Source organism: Bombina bombina, chromosome 6, assembly GCF_027579735.1.
Source record: "Bombina bombina isolate aBomBom1 chromosome 6, aBomBom1.pri, whole genome shotgun sequence".
NCBI lineage: Eukaryota > Metazoa > Chordata > Amphibia > Anura > Bombinatoridae > Bombina > Bombina bombina.
In genome coordinates, this window is record NC_069504.1 from 222,685,880 (window position 1) to 222,708,178 (window position 22,299).

Here is a 22,299-nt window from a genome sequence, read left to right on the forward strand (position 1 = left end):
CGCCGCTCCCGGAGCCCACCGCAACTAAATAAAGTTATTAACCCCTAAACCGCCAGCCCCCCACATTGCCATAAATTATATTAACCTATTAACCCCTAAACCTAACAACCCGCTAACTATATATTAATTATTAACTCATCCCTATCTTATAATAAATGTAAACTTACCTTTAAAATTACATTAAACTATATTAAATTAATAATTAACCTACCCTAACTTTTAAACTAAAATTACAATAAACTATATTAAATTAATAATTAATTTACCCCAACTTTTATACTAAAATTACAATAAACTATATTAAATTAATAATTAATCTACCCTAACTTTTATACTAAAAGTACATTAAACTACAAATTAATTTAACTATATTATATATTTAAACACCTAACCCTACTCAAATAATTTAAATATACACTAAAAATTTACAGTTACAAAAAACTAACAACTAAGTTACAAAAAAATAACAAACACTAAGTTACACAAAAAAATAAACACTAAGTTACAAAAAATAAAAAATAAATTATCAAAGAGTTAAACTAATTACACCTAATCTAAGGGTCCTATGAAAATACCCCCCCCCCCAAAAAAAAAAACAAAAAAAAACATAACCTACAATAAACTACAAATAGCCCTTAAAAGGGCCTTTTGCAGGGCATTGCCCCAAAGAAATCAGCTCTTTTACCTGTAAATAAAAAATACAAATACCCCCCCAACAGTAAAACCCACCACGCACACTATTGCAGCCCAAACCCTAACCTAAAAATAAAACCCACTTAATACACACTTAAAAAATCCTAACACTAACCCCAGAAGATTCACTTACAGTTTTGAAGATCCGACATCCATCCTCCAAGAAGCTGGCAGAAGTCTTCATCCTAGTGGCCGAAGTCTTCATCCAAGCCCGCAGAAGTCTTCACCCAGACGGCATCTTCTATCTTCATCCTTCCGGTGTAGAGCAGCTCCATCTTCAAGACATTCGACATGGAGCATTCTCTTGAATCGACGGCTTCTTCAGAATAAAGGTTCCTTTAAATGACTTCATCCAAGATGGTGTCCCTTTAGATTCCAATTGGCTGATAGAATTCTATCAGCCAATTGGAATTAAGGTTGAAAAAATCCTATTGGCTGTTGCAATCAGCCAATATGATTGATCTGGCATTCTATTGGCTGACTGGAACAGTCAATAGAATGCGAGCTCAATCCTATTGGCTGATTGGATCAGCCAATAGGATTGAAGTTCAATCCTATTGGCTGATTGCATCCAAGCGGGAGCTGAAGAGGTCCATGATCCGGATGAAGTCTTCTATCAACGGCATCTTCAATCTTCTTTCTTCGGGAGCCATCATCTTCCATCCGACGCGGAACATCCTCTTCTCCCGACGCCTACTAGCCGAATGACGGTTCCTTTAAATGACGTCATCCAAGATGGCGTCCCTCGAATTCCGATTGGCTGATAGGATTCTATCAGCCAATCGGAATTAAGGTAGGAATATTCTGATTGGCTGATGGAGTCAGCCAATCAGAATCAAGTTCAATCCGATTGGCTGATCCGATCAGCCAATCAGATTGAGCTCGCATTCTATTGGCTGATAAGAACAGCCAATAGAATGCGAGCTCAATCTGATTGGCTGATTGAATCAGCCAATCGGATTGAACTTGATTCTGATTATAATAATAGCGGTGTGGTCCGCTCGGCAGATTAGGGGTTAATAAGTGTAGGCAGGTGGAGGCGACGTTGTGGGGGGCAGATTAGGGGTTAATAAATATAATATAGGGGTCAGCGGTGTTAGGGGCAGCAGATTAGGGGTACATAGGGATAATGTAAGTAGCGGCGGTTTACGGAGCTGCAGATTAGGGGTTAAAAATAATATACAGGGGTCAGCGATAGCGGGGCGGCAGAATAGGGGTTAATAAGTGTAAGGTTAGGGGTGTTTAGACTCAGGGTACATGTTAGAGTGTTAGGTGCAGACGTAGGAAGTGTTTCCCCATAGGAAACAATGGGGCTGCGTTTGGAGCTGAACGCGGCTTTTTTGCAGGTGTTAGGTTTTTTTTCAGCTCAAACAGCCCCATTGTTTACTATGGGGGAATCGTGCACGAGCACGTTTTTGAGGCTGGCCGCGTCCGTAAGCAATTCTGGTATCGAGAGTTGAAGTTGCGTTAAATATGCTCTACGCTCCTTTTTTGGAGCCTAACGCAGCCATTCTGTGGACTCTCAATACCAGAGTTATTTTAAAGGTGCGGCCAGAAAAAAGCCAGCGTTAGATACGCGGGTCCTTACCGACAAAACTAGTGTTTGTTATTTTTTGTAACTTAGTTGTTAGTTTTTTATAACTTTGTAATTTTTTATTGTAGATTTTAATTATTTGAGATGGGTTAGGTGTTTAAATATATAATATATTTAATTTTAGTTGTAGTTTATTGTAAATTTAGTATAAAAGTTAGGGTAGGGTAATTATTAACCCCTTAATGACCACAGCACTTTTCCATTTTCTGTCCGTTTGGGACCAAGGCTATTTTTACATTTTTGCGGTGTTTGTGTTTAGCTGTAATTTTCCTCTTACTCATTTACTGTACCCACACATATTATATACCGTTTTTCTCGCCACTAAATGGACTTTCTAAAGATACCATTATTTTCATCATATCTTATAATTTACTATAAAAAAAAATATAAAATATGAGGAAAAATTGAAAAAAACACACTTTTTCTAACTTTGACCCCCAAAATCTGTTACATATCTACAACCACCAAAAAACACCCATGCTAAATAGTTTCAAAATTTTGTCCTGAGTTTAGAAATACCCAATGTTTACATGTTCTTTGCTTTTTGTGCAAGTTATAGGGCCATAAATACAAGTAGCACTTTGCTATTTCCAAACCACTTTTTTCCAAAATTAGCGCTAGTTACATTAGAACACTAATATCTTTCAGGAATCCCTGAATATCCCTTGACATGTATATATATTTTTTTAGTAGACATCCCAAAGTATTGATCTAGGACAATTTTGGTATATTTCATACCACCATTTCACCGCCAAATGCGATCAAATACAAAAAATCGTTCACTTTTTCACAAATTTTTTCACAAACTTTTGGTTTCTCACTGAAATTATTTACAAACAACTTGTGCAATTATGGCATAAATGGTTGTAAATTCTTCTCTGGGATCCCCTTTGTTCAGAAATAGCAGACATATATGGCTTTGGCGTTGCTTTTTGGTAATTAGAAGGCCGCTAAATGCCACTGCGCACCACAAGTGTATTATGCCCAGCAGTTAAGGGGTTAATTAGGGAGCTTTTAGGGAGCTTGTAGGGTTAATTTTAGCTTTAGTGTAGTATAGTAGACAACCCCAAGTATTGATCTAGGCACATTTTGGTATATTTCATGCCACCATTTCACCGCCAAATGCGATCAAATTGAAAAAAAAGTTAAATTTTTCACAATTTTAGGTTTCTCACTGAAATAATTTACAAACAGCTTGTGCAATTATGGCACAAATGGTTGTAAATACTTGTCTGGGATCCCCTTTGTTCAGAAATAGCAGACATATATGACTTTGGTGTTGCTTTCTGGTAATTAGAAGGCCGCTAAATCCTGCTGCGCCTCAAACGTGTATTCTGGCTAGCAGTGAAGGGGTTAATTAGGGAGTTTGTAGGGAGCTTGCAGGATTAATTTTAGCTTTAGTGTAGAGATCAGCCTCCCACCTGACACATCCCACCCCCTGATCCCTCCCAAACAGCTCCCTTCCCTCCCCCACCCCACAATTGTCCCCGCCATCTTAAGTACTGGCAGAAAGTCTGCCAGTACTAAAATAAAAGGGTTTTTTAAAAAATAAATAATTTTTTTTAGCATATTTACATATGCTAGGGTGTAGGATCCCCCCCTTAGCCCCCAACCTCCCTGATCCCCCCCAAAACCGCTCTCTGACCATCCCCTCTGCCTCATTGGGGGCCATCTTGGGTACTGGCAGCTGTCTGCCAGTACCCAGTTTGCAAAAAAAAGGGCTTTTTTATATTTATTTATCTTTTTTCTGTAGTGTAGCTTCCCCCCCCACACAGACAAACCCCCACCACCTTGCTGATCTTTTTTTTTTTAACAAATATTAGGGCATTTAAACATTTTTGCTAACACATTTTCTGTAGTGTAGCGGTTCCCACCCGCTCCCTCCCCGTGCACGCGCCCGCCCCCGCCCCCCCCGTGCACGCGCGCACGCCCGTGCGCGCCCCCGCTCATCCCCGCCCACGATCCCGCCCCCCCCCTGCACATAACCAGGGCCATCGATGGCCGCCACCCGCCTCCCGGTCCGGCTCCCACCCACCAACGCAGGGAACCACCGATCTCCGGTGCAGAGAGGGCCACAGAGTGGCTCTCTCTGCACCGGATGGCTTAAAAAGTTATTGCAGGATGCCTCCATATCGAGGCATCACTGCAATAACCGGAAAGCAGCTGGAAGCGAGCAGGATCGCTTCCAGCTGCTTTCCAAACCGAGGACGTGCAGGGTACGTTCTCAGGCATTAACTGCCTTTTTTTTGAGGACGTACCCTGCACGTCCTCGGTCGTTAAGGGGTTAATTTAATATAGTTTATTGTAATTTTTGTATAAAAGTTGGGGTAGATTCATTATTAATTTATTGTAAATTTAGTATAAAAGTTAGGGTAGGGTAATTATTAATTTAATATAGTTTATTGTAATTTTAGTATAATAGTTAGGTTAGATTACATTAATTAGTTAGGTTAGATTACATTAATTAGTTTAATATAGTTTATTGTAATTTTAGTATAATAGTTAGGGTTGATTAAATGAATTAGTTTAATATAGTTTAATGTAATTTTAGTATAATAGTTACGGTAGGTTAATTAATAGTTTAATATAGTTTAATGTAATTTTAGTATAATAGTTAGGGTAGGTTAATTAATAGTTTAATATAGTTTAATTTAATTCTAAAGGTAAATTTAAATTTATTATAAGATAGGGATGAGTTAATATTTAATATAAAGTTAGCGAGTTGTTAGGTTTAGGGGTTAATAGTTTAATTTAGTTTATGGCGATGTGGGGGGCTGGCAGTTTAGGGGTTAATAGGTTTAGTAAGTGCTAGTGATGTTGGAGGCCAGGGGTTTCGGGGTTAATACATTTATTTAGTTGAGGTGGGGTCCGGAGCGGCGGGATAGGGGTTAATAACTTTATGTAGGTGGCAGCGGTGTCGGGGCGGCAGATTAGGGGTTAATATGTTTAATGTAGGTGGCAGCGGTGTCAGGGCAGCAGATTAGGGGTTAATAAGTATAATGTAGGTGGCGGCGGTGTAGGGGCGGCAGATTAGGGGTGTTTAGACTCGGGGGTTATGTTAGGGTGTTAGGTGTAAACTTAAATTTTATTCTATCATAGGAATCAATGGGATATCGGGCAGCAGCGAACATGAGTTTTTGCTGCTTTCAGACTCATATTGATTCCTATGAAAACCAGGTACGCTGGGCCGGAATAGTGGCGAGCGTACCTGGTAGTTATTTGATAACTTGCAAAAGTAGTCAGATAGTGCGGAATTTGTATTCGGAACATCTGTAGTGACATAAGCATCGATCTGTGTCTGACTGAAACCGGCGGCTTTGATAAATAAGGAGAATCAAGCTCGCCACAATTACGCTGCGGAATTCCAGCGTATTTGCGGTTGACGGCTTGATAAATAGGCCCCAAAGGGTTTAAATGAAAACTTTTATTTCCCCAACAGAGGCAGGAACCCTACCAGTCCCAGCAATGGCCCAACTGCAATATATAAAGCAATAACTCTTAAACAGTAAGGGCTAAATTACAAGTGGAGCGCTAAGTGTAGTGCATGAGTGATAAGGGGTATTTTGCGGCTCTTAGCGTGAGTTGGAAATATTGCGCGTATTACAAGTTGAAAGTAAACTTGAACACAATTGAATTTAAAGGGACAGTAAAGTCAAAATTAAACTTTCATTATTCAGATAGAGCAGCAATTTTAAACAACCTTCCAATTTACTTCCATTAAAAAAACGTGCACAGCCTTTTTATATTTAAACTTTTTGAGTCACCAGCTCCTACTGAGCATGTGCGAGAATTCACAGAATAAGCATTTGTGATTGCCTGATGGCTGTCACATGGTACGTGTATGCATTTGTGATTGGCTGATAATTGTCACATGGTAAAGAAGGAGTGGACATAACTTTTAAGATTGTCAGAAAAAAAAATCTACTACTCATTTGAAGTTCAGACTATGGGGCATATTTAACAATTTGCGAGCGTACATGATATGAAGTAGCGTATAATGTCCGCTGCACATCGCTGCACATCGCTAAATGCCGACAGCATACACTGTTGGCATTTATCATTGCGCAAGCAGTTCTTGTGAACTGCTGGTACAATGCCGCCCCCTGCAAATTCACGGCCAATCGGCCGCTAGCAGGAGGTGGCAATCAACCCGATCGTATTAGATTGGGTTAATTTCTGTCCTCAGAGCAGGCGGACAAGTTATGGAGCGGCGGTCTTTAGATCACTGCTTCAAAACGTATGTTTCTGGGGCCTCATGCTCCATACGGAGCTTGATAAATATGCCCCTAAGTGCTATTGCATTGTCTTATTTTCTTGCATTTGTTGATTATGCAAATCTACTATGTTGACTGGTCCTTTGATGTACATTGGATTCAGAGCTCTGGTTAACTGTTACGCAAGACAGAAAAGTTGCACAAAAAAATATCAAAAATACATTTAAAAGTACGGTTACACTCATAATGACACTGTCTGATGAAAAAGTTATAAGGTCTCAAAGATTTGAAGTCTCAGGTGTTAAATATAGAGATACATACATATGCATTTATAAATATTTATATATATATATATATATATATATATATATATATATATATACTGTATATATGTATGTATATAATGTGTGTACAGTATATTTCACATTCCAATGTTCTTTACTTACAGGATAATGTCCTTTTTATTGTAAATACGTATTTCTATATATATCTATACCTGTATATCTATTCCTATTGAAATAGAGGTAAAGATATGTATTTTAAATTAACCCTATCAGATAAACATAGAAATATATATTTAATAATAAAAAGTACATTGTTTTCTATGTGAAGAACATAAAATAAGCTTTCTGCACCTCATGTTTCATGATTTAGATTTTAAAGCGGTAGAGCTAGCGCACATGAAAACTTAGTAATCTTAAGGCACGTTATTAAAGTATTACATATAAAATATTTTTAAAAATTAATAAAAACCATACTGTAAAATATATAGATATATTCTTTGGATTATTTAGAATATTTTACAGTATGTTTAATATTTTTTAATAATTTTTCTTAATTATTAAAAATATTTTATATGTTATATTTTAATAATGTGCCTTAAGATAACTAAGTTTTTATATGCGCTAACCCGACCGCGTTAAAATCTAAATTGCAAAGCTCAATACGCAAAATGCATATTTTACATTCCTATGTTCTTCACATAGAAAATAATGTAATTTTTAATATATATGTCAGCCGCTCTGGAATCAATCCGGGATGTAACCCAACTGCTAGCGTGAATTGAAAGCACACGCTAGCACACTGAGAAATATCCAGGACGTGACCCACTCAGGAAGCAGATTAGAAGATAACAAAAATGAATATTGTTCCAGAATGCAGGAAAGCCACAAAGGATAAAACGTCCCTTTAAGTAGTACAAAGAACAAAAAGGAAATGCTCTTACTTTGAAGCTTCTGAAAAAGGTCCTCTTTAGCAGGCTTGTAAAACAAAGGAAAAGTTCTCTTTTGCAGCTTGTAAAAGTATAATGTCCCTTTAAGCAGGTTTATAACAAACAGAAAGGCAAAGTTCTCTTTTGCAGCTTGTAAAAGTAAATGTCCCTTTTAAGCAGGTGTATAACAAACAGAAAGGCAAAGTTCTCTTTTGCAGCTTGTAAAAGTATAATGTCCCTTTAAGCAGGTTTATAACAAACAGAAAGGCAAAGTTCTCTTTTGCAGCTTGTAAAAGTAAATGTCCCTTTTAAGCAGGTGTATAACAAACAGAAAGGCAAAGTTCTCTTTTGCAGCTTGTAAAAGTAAATGTCCCTTTTAAGCAGGTGTATAACAAACAGAAAGGCAAAGTTCTCTTTTGCAGCTTGTAAAAGTAAAATGTCCCTTTAAGCAGGTCTTGTTTAACAAAGAATAGGTTTAAAGGTAAAGGCCAAAGCAAGGTCAGGCAGGCAGAAGTCGGCATCCAAATATCAGCAAAAGGTATAGGCAAAAGACAGGGTCAGGCAAGCAGAAGTCGGCATCCAAGTGTCAGCAAAAGGGTAATAGCTACAGGCAAGGTCAGGCAGGCAGAAGTCAATGTCCAAATATCAGCAAGTAGGGATTAGGCAAGAGGCTTGGTCAGGCAGGCAGAAGTCGGTACACAGAAGAATAAAACTGATATGGTACTCACAATCCAGGGAAACAAACAAACGGGCCCAGATTCAGATCTCCCGCCGAGATTTAAAGGGCAGGAGCGTAACCGTCATCAGAGGGGTGTGAGAGAAAGCGTCATGTTGCTAAGCAACATGACGTCAGAGACACAGAGGAGTTCCGGGAGCCGCGGCGACACGGCGATGAACGGAAGCGCTCATGACAGCACCCCCTCCTCAAGGGCCCCTCCGGGGGACAGGACCAGGTCTATCAGGATGAGTCTTGTGGAAGGTCTTGACCAATATTGGAGCATTTACTTGATGAGCAGGTTCCCAAGAACGTTCCGTGACTGGATAACCCTTCCAATGAATGAGATAATACAATTTCTTGCCCCGCAATTTGGAATCTAGAATATGGCTGATCTCAAACTCAGGATGTCCATGCACCAATAACGGTGGAGGTTTAGAAAAAGGCTTAGAATACCTGTTAATCATCACAGGTTTTAAAAGAGAAACATGGAATACCGGATGGACTTTGAGAGACTTGGGTAAAGCTACCCGATAAGCAGTGGAACATACCTGACCCATTATTCGGAAAGGACCCACATATCGTGGTCCCAATTTGTTAGAAGGTTGTTTCAGGCGAAGAAATCGAGAGGAAATCCAAACTTTATCACCAGGGCGATATTTGGGAGCCTTTTTCCGTCGAAGATCCGAAAAGAACTTGTAACGTCTAGAAGTTACAGAAAGAATACGATGTATCTTCTGCCAATGTCGAGTTAATCTTCGGGCTGTAAGATCAGAAGCAGGATTCACTGTGGAGGAAGTATGCAAAGGGAACGTCCTAGGCTGATATCCGTAAGCTGCATGAAAAGGAGAAGTCTGAAGGGAGGAATTGTACCGGGCATTATGGGCCAATTCAGCCAAAGGAAGGTAAGAAGTCCAGTTAGAATGATAATGATCCACATAATGTCTAAGATATGTTTCAAGACACTGGTTTACTCTTTCAGTCTGACCATTCGATTGTGGGTGGTGAGAAGTAGAGAGAGATATAGTAGTACCAAAATGTTTACAAAGTGACCTCCAAAATCGAGAAACGAATTGTACCCCTCTATCTGAAACAATATCAAGAGGAAATCCATGGATTCTTACAATATGTAGAATAAAAAGTTCAGAGAGTCTTTTGGCAGATGGTAATCCTGGCAAGGGTACAAAATGAGCCGTCTTAGTGAACCTGTCGACCACCACCCAGATAGTATTGTTCCCAGTGGACAAGGGAAGATCGGTAATAAAGTCCATGGATACATGAGTCCAAGGCTGGTGAGGTATAGGCAATGGTTGGAGTAATCCTGAAGGAAGTTGGCGTGGAGTTTTGTTCATGGCACATTGTGTGCATACTGAGACGTAATCCTTCACATCTTGAGAGAGTGTAGGCCACCAGACATGTTGTTTGAGGTTTCGAGTGGTAATACTGATGCCAGGATGTCCAGAAAGGGGACTATCATGAGCCCAAAATAAAATCTTGGAACGAAGGCGTTCAGGAACAAAGAGTAAACCATTGGGAGGTTTACAGGACAAAGGAAGACGCTCTTGAGCGGACTGTAATTCTTGTAACCAAGAAGTTGTTAACTGGGCAATGACTTCATGAGGTTGGAGAATGGTACCAGACTCAGGAACTGGGGTATCTTGAAATTGTCTGGAAAGTGCGTCTGCTTTAATATTTTTTGAACCAGGTATGTAAGACAAATTATAGTGAAACCGAGAGAAGAATAAGGACCAGCGTGCTTGCCTGGAATTTAGTCGTTTGGCTGTTTGGAGATACAGAAGGTTCTTATGATCAGTAAGTATAGTAAATGGCAAAGAAGTACCTTCCAGCCAATGTCTCCATTCATCCAATGCCATCTTGATGGCAAGCAACTCTTTATTCCCTACGTCATAGTTAAATTCGGAAGGAGTGAATTTTTTAGAGAAAAAAGCAACAGGATGAATCCTTCCAGTCTCTGGTATTCGTTGAGACAGAACCGCTCCAGCAGCAACAGAGGAAGCATCCACCTCCAGAATAAATTGAAACTCAGGATTTGGATGACGAAGGATAGGAGCTGAGGAAAAAGCTTCTTTGAGAGATTCAAAAGCTTCTATAGCCTCAGACGGCCATACTTTACAGTTTTGTCCTTTTCTTGTGAGAGAAGTAAGAGGAGAAGTAATAGTAGCAAAATTCTTGATGAACTTTCTGTAATAATTGGCGAAGCCTAGGAAACGTTGTAAAGCCTTCAAAGAATCAGGTCTAGGCCAATCCAAAATGGCAGAAAGTTTAGTAGGGTCCATTTCGAATCCAGATGCCGATATTACATAACCCAGAAAGGGTATGATTTTTTGATGGAAAGAACATTTCTCCAGTTTAGCAAACAGATGGAATTCTCTTAGACGTTGAAGTACTTTCTTGACGTGGTGCACATGATCTTGGTGGTTCTGAGAAAAAATTAAGATGTCGTCCAGGTATATGATAACAAAAATATTCAAAAAATCACGAAAGATCTCATTTACAAAATGCTGGAAAACCGCCGGAGCATTGCATAGCCCAAAGGGCATGACCAAATATTCATAATGCCCAAATCGAGTGTTAAAGGCAGTCTTCCACTCATCTCCTTTGCGTATACGGATCAAGTTGTATGCACCACGTAGGTCGAGTTTGGTGAAAATGGTGGCTCCCTGAAGGTAAGTAAAAAGTTCAGGAATAAGGGGCAGAGGATAACTGTTCTTGATGGTAATCTGATTCAATCCACGATAATCAATACAGGGTCTTAATCCGCCATCCTTTTTTCCCACAAAAAAGAAACCAGCCCCTACAGGGGAAGAGGAGGGTCGAATAAATCCTCTAGCCAGATTGTCTTTTATATATTCTTCCAGAGCCATGTTTTCTGGTTTAGAAAGTGGATATGTTTTGCCTCGAGGATAGGCAGCCCCAGGAAGGAGGTCAATGGGACAATCAAAAGGGCGATGAGGAGGAAGACGTTCCGCTTCTTTTTTGGAGAAGACATCCACAAAGTCATGGTAATGCATAGGTAAGGATTCCGGAGTTTCAACTGTGAGAGCAATAGTGAGTGGTAACTTAGTAATCTCTTGAAGACATTTAGTCTGGCATGTAGATCCCCAGGAAGTGAGTTCACCGAAAGTCCAAGAAAAAATGGGATTGTGAATCTGGAGCCAGGGTAATCCCAAGATAATGGGAAATTGCGGAGTGGGAATGACATCGAAACAAATTGTCTCAGAATGAAGTATTCCTACGGTGAGGATTAAGGGTTGAGTAGAAAACTGAATGTATCCAGAACCCAAAGGATCTCCACTGACCGTAGAGACTGAAATGGAATACTCCTTCTTTAGTAAGGGTATAGAATGAGTAGAAACAAATGTAGAGTCAATGAACACACCTCCAGCACCAGAATCAATTAGGGCTTGGGTATAGATCTTCTTTTGTCCAATTAGAAGAGTTACTGGAACAAAGAGTTTCTTGTATAGGGAATGACCACTATTTTGGCTTAACTCAGTTCCCTGGACTAGAGTTAAGCCCTGGCTTTTACTGGCCTAGTAGGACAATCCCTTAATAAATGTCCTTTAAGGCCACAGTACAGACATAAGCCAAGAGTCCGTCTTCTTAAGCGTTCAGTCTCAGTTAATTTTATACTTCCTACTTCCATGGGTTCAGCCTGATCAGTAGTAGGAGAGGCTGGAGTGACTGGACTAGAAAAACGAGGAGCTAAACGAAAAGGAGTTCGAGTGGCAGTCCTCTGTGTTCTATCCTTTTCTTGTTGGCGTTCACGAAACCTGGCGTCGAGACAGATACAGAGATTTATTAAGGCTTCTAAGGACTCTGGAAGTTCACGATACACCAATTCATCCTTGAGACGCTCAGAAAGTCCTTTACGGAAAGCGGCTCTGAGTGCTCCCTGATTCCAAGTGGTTTCAGAGGCAAGGGTGCGGAACTCAATTGCATATTGAGAGACTGGTTGATTTCCTTGACGTAAATCCAGGAGAGTTGCTTCAGCAGCGGATGACCTTCCAGGTTTATCGAATACGTTTGAGAATGTAGATAGAAATGTATCAACATCCAACAGTATAGGATCATTCTTTTCTAGCAAAGGTGACACCCAAGCCAAGGCTTTTCCTTTCATTAAGGAAATAAGAAACGTGATTCTAGAAGAGGCAGTAGCAAAGAGAGTAGGGCTATTTCGGAAATGAAGACGGCATTGATTCAAAAAGCCTCTACATTCTTCAGGATTCCCATCATATTTATCCGGAAGAGGAATCCTGGGACTTAGTTGTACCTGAGACTGATTGTTAGGAATCGGAGGAGGTAATGCCTCAATCGGATTTGGATTGGGATTAGGATTGGGAGGTGCGGTAGCAACCAAATTTTGTAATAGAGCAGTAATTTGATCAAGTTTAGTGTCCAGAGACTGCAAGTGAGTGGCATGAGAACCCAAGAGCTGTCCCTGGTGAGCCACGGCCATAGATAATTCAGTGGGGTCCATTTTTATGGCCCGTTTGTAATGTCAGCCGCTCTGGAATCAATCCGGGATGTAACCCAACTGCTAGCGTGAATTGAAAGCACACGCTAGCACACTGAGAAATATCCAGGACGTGACCCACTCAGGAAGCAGATTAGAAGATAACAAAAATGAATATTGTTCCAGAATGCAGGAAAGCCACAAAGGATAAAACGTCCCTTTAAGTAGTACAAAGAACAAAAAGGAAATGCTCTTACTTTGAAGCTTCTGAAAAAGGTCCTCTTTAGCAGGCTTGTAAAACAAAGGAAAAGTTCTCTTTTGCAGCTTGTAAAAGTATAATGTCCCTTTAAGCAGGTTTATAACAAACAGAAAGGCAAAGTTCTCTTTTGCAGCTTGTAAAAGTAAATGTCCCTTTTAAGCAGGTGTATAACAAACAGAAAGGCAAAGTTCTCTTTTGCAGCTTGTAAAAGTATAATGTCCCTTTAAGCAGGTTTATAACAAACAGAAAGGCAAAGTTCTCTTTTGCAGCTTGTAAAAGTAAATGTCCCTTTTAAGCAGGTGTATAACAAACAGAAAGGCAAAGTTCTCTTTTGCAGCTTGTAAAAGTAAATGTCCCTTTTAAGCAGGTGTATAACAAACAGAAAGGCAAAGTTCTCTTTTGCAGCTTGTAAAAGTAAAATGTCCCTTTAAGCAGGTCTTGTTTAACAAAGAATAGGTTTAAAGGTAAAGGCCAAAGCAAGGTCAGGCAGGCAGAAGTCGGCATCCAAATATCAGCAAAAGGTATAGGCAAAAGACAGGGTCAGGCAAGCAGAAGTCGGCATCCAAGTGTCAGCAAAAGGGTAATAGCTACAGGCAAGGTCAGGCAGGCAGAAGTCAATGTCCAAATATCAGCAAGTAGGGATTAGGCAAGAGGCTTGGTCAGGCAGGCAGAAGTCGGTACACAGAAGAATAAAACTGATATGGTACTCACAATCCAGGGAAACAAACAAACGGGCCCAGATTCAGATCTCCCGCCGAGATTTAAAGGGCAGGAGCGTAACCGTCATCAGAGGGGTGTGAGAGAAAGCGTCATGTTGCTAAGCAACATGACGTCAGAGACACAGAGGAGTTCCGGGAGCCGCGGCGACACGGCGATGAACGGAAGCGCTCATGACAATATATATATATATACCTGATACTGTTCATATAAAATACATATCTATATCTATATATATATATATATATATATATATATATATATATATATATATATATGTATTTATGAATTAATAGAACATATTCTATGTGAAAAACATTGGAATTTGAAATATTTTAGCACCTAAATATACGCAGTCGGTTAGCATGTGAGTATGGGTGTTAGTTTTTTTTGGGCATTTTTCACGCTCCGTTGAAGTCTATAGGAGAAGAAGTTAACACTGTTGCAAGATTTTTTAGCGTTGCATTGATTTTACACTCATAACCAAAGTTTCTACTTTCAACTTATAATACGAGTGCAACCCGACATGCGCAAAAAGCCTCCTTGTATCAAAGTTAGGGCACGAGCGGGAGTGCTAAATTGGGCTACATTCATAATCTAGCCCTGAACTAGTAAAGAAAAATGATTAATTCCTGCTCCCCAGAGTGAAAGCAAATTAACGCTTTGGCATCTATTTATCAAACCGTCAACTGCAAATATGCTGGAATTCCGCAGCTTAATTGTGGAGAGCTTGATTTGCCTTAGTTATCAAAGCCTACAGACCGGCAAAAGTTGATTTTTGTGACGTAACATACGAACTGCCGGTCTCAGTCCAACACAGATCGTTGCATACCTCCCAACATTTCAAAATTCAAAAGAGGGACACCCCCCAGCGGCAAAAAAATTGAAATGTGGTGGACGGGGCTTAAAAAATCATAAGATCAAAGTAATATAAATAAAATTCTAAATAAAGTCATAGGCCTAGATTTGGAGTTTGGCGTTAGCCGTGAAAACCAGCGTTAGAGGCTCCTAACGCTGGTTTTAGGCTAACTCCGGTATTTGGAGTCACTCAAAATAGGGTCTAACGCTCACTTTTCAGCCGCGACTTTTCCATACCGCAGATCACCTTACGTCATTTGCGTATCCTATCTTTTCAATGGGATCTTTCTAACTCCGGTATTTAGAGTCGTGTCTGAAGTGAGCGTTAGAGATCTAACGACAAAACTCCAGCCGCAGGAAAAAAGTCAGTAGTTAAGAGCTTTCTGGGCTAACGCCGGTTCATAAAGCTCTTAACTACTGTACTCTAAAGTACACTAACACCCATAAACTACCTATGTACCCCTAAACTGAGGCCCCCCCCACATCGCCGCCACTCGAATAATTTTTTTAACCCCTAATCTGCCGACCGCCACCTACGTTATACTTATGTACCCCTAATCTGCTGCCCCTAACACAGCCGACCCCTGTATTATATTTATTAACCCCTAATCTGCCCCCCACAACGTCGCCGCCAGCTACCTACAATAATTAACCCCTAATCTGCCGACCGCAAAGCGCCGCCACCTACATTATAGCTATGTACCCCTAATCTGCTGCCTATAACACCGCCGACCCCTATATTAAATTTATTAACCCCTAATCTGCCCCCCACAACGTCGCCTCCACCTGCCTACACTTATTAACCCCTAATCTGCCGAGCGGACCGCACCGCTACTATTATAAAGTTATTAACCCCTAATCCGCCTCACTAACCCTATAATAAATAGTATTAACCCCTAACCTGCCCTCCCTAACATCGCCAACACCTAACTTCAATTATTAACCCCTAATCTGCCGACCGGAGCTCACCGCTATTCTAATAAATGTATTAACCCCTAAAGCTAAGTCTAACCCTAACACTAACACCCCCCTAAATTAAATATAATTTTAATCTAACAAAATTAATTAACTCTTATTAAATAAATTATTCCTATTTAAAGCTAAATACTTACCTGTAAAATAAATCCTAATATAGCTACAATATAACGAATAATTACATTGTAGCTATTTTAGGATTAATATTTATTTTACAGGCAACTTTGTAATTATTTTAACCAGGTACAATAGCTATTTAATAGTTAAGAACTATTTAATAGCTAAAATAGTTAAAATAATTACAAATTTACCTGTAAAATAAATCCTAACCTAAGTTACAATTAAACCTAACACTACACTATCAATAAATTAATTAAATAAAATACCTATAATTATCTACAATTAAACCTACCACTACACTATCAATAAATTAATTAAATAAAATACCTACAATTATCTACAATTAAACCTAACACTACACTATCAATAAATAAATTAAATACAATACCTATAAATAACTACAATGAAATAAACTATCTAAAGTACAAAAAATAAAAAAGAACTAAGTTACAAAAAATAAAAAAATATTTACAAACATAAGAAAAATATTACAACAATTTTAAACTAATTACACCTACTCTAAGCCCCCTAATAAAATAACAAAGACCCCCAAAATAACAAAATGCCCTACCCTATTCTAAATTACTACATTTCAAAGCTCTTTTACCTTACCAGCCCTGAACAGGGCCCTTTGCGGGGCATGCCCCAAGAAATTCAGCTCTTTTGCCTGTAAAAAAAAAATACAATACCCCCCCCCAACATTACAACCCACCACCCACATACCCCCAATCTAACCCAAACCCCCCTTAAATAAACCTAACACTAAGCCCCTGAAGATCTTCCTACCTTGTCTTCACCCTACCAGGTTCACCGATCCGTCCTGAAGAGCTCCTCCGATGTCCTGATCCAAGCCCAAGCGGGTGGCTGAAGAGGTCCATGATCCGGCTGAAGTCTTCATCCAAGCGGGAGCTGAAGAGGTCATTGATCTGGCTGAAGTCTTCATCCAAGCGGGAGCTGAAGAGGTCCATGATCCGGATGAAGTCTTCTATCAACGGCATCTTCAATCTTCTTTCTTCCGGATCCATCTTGCAGACCTCCGACGCGGAACATCCTCTTCTCCCGACGCCTACTAGCCGAATGACGGTTCCTTTAAGGGACGTCATCCAAGATGGCGTCCCTCGAATTCCGATTGGCTGATAGGATTCTATCAGCCAATCGGAATTAAGGTAGGAATATTCTGATTGGCTGATGGAATCAGCCAATCAGAATCAAGTTCAATCCGATTGGCTGATTCGATCAGCCAATCAGATTGAGCTTGCATTCTATTGGCTGTTCCGATCAGCCAATAGAATGCGAGCTCAATCTGATTGGCTGATTGTATCAGCCAATCGGATTGATCTTGATTCTGATTGGCTGATTCCATCAGCCAATCAGAATATTCCTACCTTAATTCCGATTGGCTGATAGAATCCTATCAGCCAATCGGAATTCGAGGGACGCCATCTTGGATGACGTCCCTTAAAGGAACCGTCATTCGGCTAGTAGGCGTCGGGAGAAGAGGATGTTCCACGTCGGAGGTCTGCAAGATGGATCCGGAAGAAAGAAGATTGAAGATGCCGTTGATAGAAGACTTCATCCGGATCATGGACCTCTTCAGCTCCCGCTTGGATGAAGACTTCAGCCGGATCATGGACCTCTTCAGCCCCCCGCTTGGGCTTGGATCAGGACATCGGAGGAGCTCTTCAGGACGGATCGGTGAACCTGGTAGGGTGAAGACAAGGTAGGAAGATCTTCAGGGGCTTAGTGTTAGGTTTATTTAAGGGGGGTTTGGGTTAGATTAGGGGTATGTGGGTGGTGGGTTGTAATGTTGGGGGGGGCTATTGTATGGTTTTTTTTACAGGCAAAAGAGCTGAATTTCTTGGGGCATGCCCCGCAAAGGGCCCTGTTCAGGGCTGGTAAGGTAAAAGAGCTTTGAAATGTAGTAATTTAGAATAGGGTAGGGCATTTTGTTATTTTGGGGGTCTTTGTTATTTTATTAGGGGGCTTAGAGTAGGTGTAATTAGTTTAAAATTGTTGTAATATTTTTCTTATGTTTGTAAATATTTTTTTATTTTTTGTAACTTAGTTCTTTTTTATTTTTTGTACTTTAGTTAGTTTATTTCATTGTAGTTATTTGTAGGAATTGTATTTAATTTATTTATTGATAGTGTAGTGGTAGGTTTAATTGTAGGTAATTGTAGGTATTTTATTTAATTAATTTAATGATAGTATAGTGTTAGGTTTAATTGTAACTTAGGTTAGGATTTATTTTACAGGTAATTTTGTAATTATTTTAACTAGGTAACTATTAAATAGTTCTTAACTATTTAATAGCTATTGTACCTGGTTAAAATAATTACAAAGTTGCCTGTAAAATAAATATTAATCCTAAACTAGCTACAATGTAATTATAATTTATATTGTAGCTATATTAGGATTTATTTTACAGGTAAGTATTTAGCTTTAAATAGGAATAATTTATTTAATAAGAGTTAATTAATTTCTTTAGATTAAAATTATATTTAATTTAGGGGGGTGTTAGTGTTAGGGTTAGACTTAGCTTTAGGGGTTAATACATTTATTATAGTAGCGGTGAGCTCCGGTCAGCAGATAAGGGGTTAATGTTTGAAGTTAGGTGTCGGCGATGTTAGGGAGGGCAGATTAGGGGTTAATACTATTTATTATAGGGTTAGTGAGGCGGATTAGGGGTTAATAATTTTATTATAGTAGCGCTCAGGTCCGGTCGGCAGATTAGGGGTTAATAAGTGTAGGCAGGTGGAGGCGACGTTGAGGGGGGCAGATGAGGGGCTAATAAATATAATATAGGGGTCGGAGGTGTTAGGGGCAGCAGATTAGGGGTACATAAGGATAATGTAAGTAGCGGCGGTTTACGGAGCGGCAGATTAGGGGTTAAAAATAATATGCAGGGGTCAGCGATAGCGGGGGGCGGCAGATTAGGGGTTAATAAGTGTAAGGTTAGGGGTGTTTAGACTCGGGGTACATGTTAGGGTGTTAGGTGCAGGCGTAGGAAGTGTTTACGCATAGCAAACAATGGGGCTGCATTAGGAGCTGAACGCGGCTTTTTTGCAGGTGTTAGGTTTTTTTTCAGCTCAAACAGCCCCATTGTTTCCTATGGGGGAATCGTGCACGAGCACGTTTTTGAGGCTGGCCGCTTGCGTAAGCAACTCTGGTATCGAGAGTTGAAGCTGCGTTAAAAATGCTCTACGCTCCTTTTTTGGAGCCTAACGCAGCCTTTTTGTGGACTCTCAATACCAGAGTTATTTTTATGGTGCGGCCAGAAAAAAGCCGGCGTTAGCTACGCGGGTCGTTACCGACAAAACTCTAAATCTAGGCCATAGATTTTTATACACTTAGGCAGCAAATCAAACACAAGCTCAAACCACTGGTATGGTTATGTGAGCTATGTATTTAATTATCCTTTGCAAAGACATTGCTAAATATTTTTATCTTAATTGGACATTTAATAATAAATTCTTTAAAACTACTCTCTGCATTCCCCATTAATATTCTAAATTCTGGCCTTTAAAGTCAGCAAAAATGCACAGTAGCACAAATGCAGATACATGCAGATACACACACACACACTACTTATTATACACTTATACATGCAGATACACAGACACACTAAATAGCATACACTTACACATGCAGATACACACACACTACATAGCATACACTTATACATGCAGATACACACACTACATAGCATACACTTATACATGCAGATACACACACACTACATAGCATACACTTATGGGAATACAAGCAAAAAGGAAAACAAAAATATACACAATATAAAAAGAAATACAAATGTGTTAACAAACTAAGAACTAATACTCTCCTTTTAAGGTAGACCGCAGCCTTCTTACAGTCTCTCCTCTGGGACTGTGTAGATATAACGTGGTAGATAGATAGATGGCGCTGGTCTGTAAAGTGATTTTTTTCTCTAATGATGAAGAGAAAAACAGGGCTTGAGGTATATATAGCTACCAGATAAATATGGGTGCAGTATACTCACTCCATATGCTGCAGTAGTTCAGCTTCAAGAATGTATGCCTCCAAAGTAAGGTATGCTGTTTTCATGTGGAGCCTGCTATTTGGCTGTGAATAGATGGAGACTCAAATGACAAATAATCCAGTGTACAAAGGACAAACGAAGTAGTAACTTACTCCATAAAACAGAAAATCCGGCTTGTTACAGCGAAGAAAGAAGTCAGCAGTCTTTCAACTTTCATAAAAAGATATGTTTTTTAATAGCTCAACGCGTTTCAACGTTTAAACGTCTTTATCAAGAGCAAAATTTAAAAACAAGAATAAAAATGGTAAAGACAAATGACTGAATATGTCTGCTGTATCTGACAAGCCGGTTTATATACAGATGCACTGATTATCCAATTTCCTGTTCTGAGCAGGAAGTTGGATTTACATAGTATTTTAAAATAAAAACAATAATATATTGATAGTGAACTAACTTTCAAATCGAAATAATCTATAATCATAATGCCGATTTTTTTTTTAAAGTAAATTTGACAATTTTGTATTTTTAGTTCAACATCAATATGGCATTTAACCAATCAAATTTCAGTTTTGTTGCGCTATCCAATCAAAAAATATGTGTCTTATGAGTCCTCAGACAGGTAGTTCCTAGCGTGAAGTTCTAATTCAAGTCCGATATAATATGACGTGATTTGTATATCCAATCGTAATGGAACCTCGCAAAACAAAGATGGTGACGTATAGAAGTTGTGATGATGCTCCTCAATTGGTCCGGATCTGTGATCACATGATATTAATGTCCAATCCAATTGCGGCTGTATAGCATCTGTGTATTGTAAATAGGATGATTCCTGATTGGTCCGTTTTCATATGGAAAATGTCTTTAACATTAAAAGTCCGAAAAAATGTATTTCTGTAAAATAAAGTGAAAATGAACAGTATACGCTCTTCATTTTATGTGGCCAATGTAAAGACAAACAAAACCGCTACTTATGTGAAAATTAAAACTTATATCCCATTAGATGCAGACATTGGAAATAAGATAGGTGCTATACATATAGATGTTTTTAAGAACCTTTAGTTATATTTTGTATGAAACAATGTTCTGAATAGATTAGATTCTGAGTGCAAAAATCTACTTTATTCTTTTCTAAATAGAATTCATATAGTGTTCCGGTATGCAAGTTGTCTTGAAAAATCTTTTTATCCTATTATAAGTGTAAACTATTGTATATGTGTCTATTGAGTGCATTATTTAGACTTATTAAAAGTCCCTATCGAACAAATAATATAATATAAAACTAGTGGGGGCATCTAAATGTGAAGTGAATTAGGTGTATATTATATGTGAACTGAATAGGGAAAGAGGTGAAAGTGTAAATAAAGTTAAGTGTGTATTCTAATATATGTGTGTGTATTATCCTATGTGAACTGAAAAGGAAGGAAGTGAAAGTGTAAATGAGTGTAAATGAAAAAATTGAAATAAAATATGAAATAATAATGAAAAATAAAAAATAAAAAATAAAGAATAAAAAATAAAAAATAAGAAATAAAATATAAAAAATAAATAAATAAATAATAAATAAATAAATAATAAATAAAAAATAAAAAATAATAATTAAATAATAATAAATATAAAATAATAATATAAAAATAAACAAAAAAGAAAATATATGTGAGTAGGAAAGAGGATCCAGAAATAAATTTGTTATATGAATGCTGCTATCTTAATATCCTTTTTTAAACCCCAATTGTTAAATGTCTTCATGGTGTGAATCCACCATAATTCTCGTTTGTCCATTTGTGTTTCAATTGTACCTCCTCTCCAATGTGTGGATACTTTCTCAATCCCTAACCAAAGAAAATTCTCTTTTTTGAAATCTTTACAAGAATTGTAATGAATGGGTACCCCATGATTTTCATGTTTTTTTTTTCTATTTTATTAAGGTGTTCTAAAATACGTGTTTTTAAAAATCTGGTAGTTTGTCCCAAATATTGAATTTTGCAATTACACTGTAAAAGATAGATGACGTTGGTAGTTTTACAGGTTATAAAATGTTTGATTGTAAAGGTTTTCTTTGTCACAGAGGAGGTGAAGGTTTTATTTACTCGCTTAGTATAATTGCAACCCTTACAGTGGCCGCAACTATAAAAGCCTTGGAGGTTCGCGATAGATAGGGGGGCTTCTGGGTTCATTCCTTTTATTAATGAGGGAGCTAATTTTTGTTTTAAATTGTGGCCTTTTCTAAAAGTGATTTGTGGTCTAGATGGTAAGATCTCATTTAAAATGTTATCACTTTTCTCTATTGTCATCACTTTTATTTATTATTTATTTATTATTTATTTATTTTTTATATTTTATTTTATTTCTTATTTTTTATTTTTTTTCTTTATTTTTATTTTTTATTTTTCATTATTATTTCATATTTTATTTCAATTTTTTCATTTACACTCATTTACACTTTCACTTC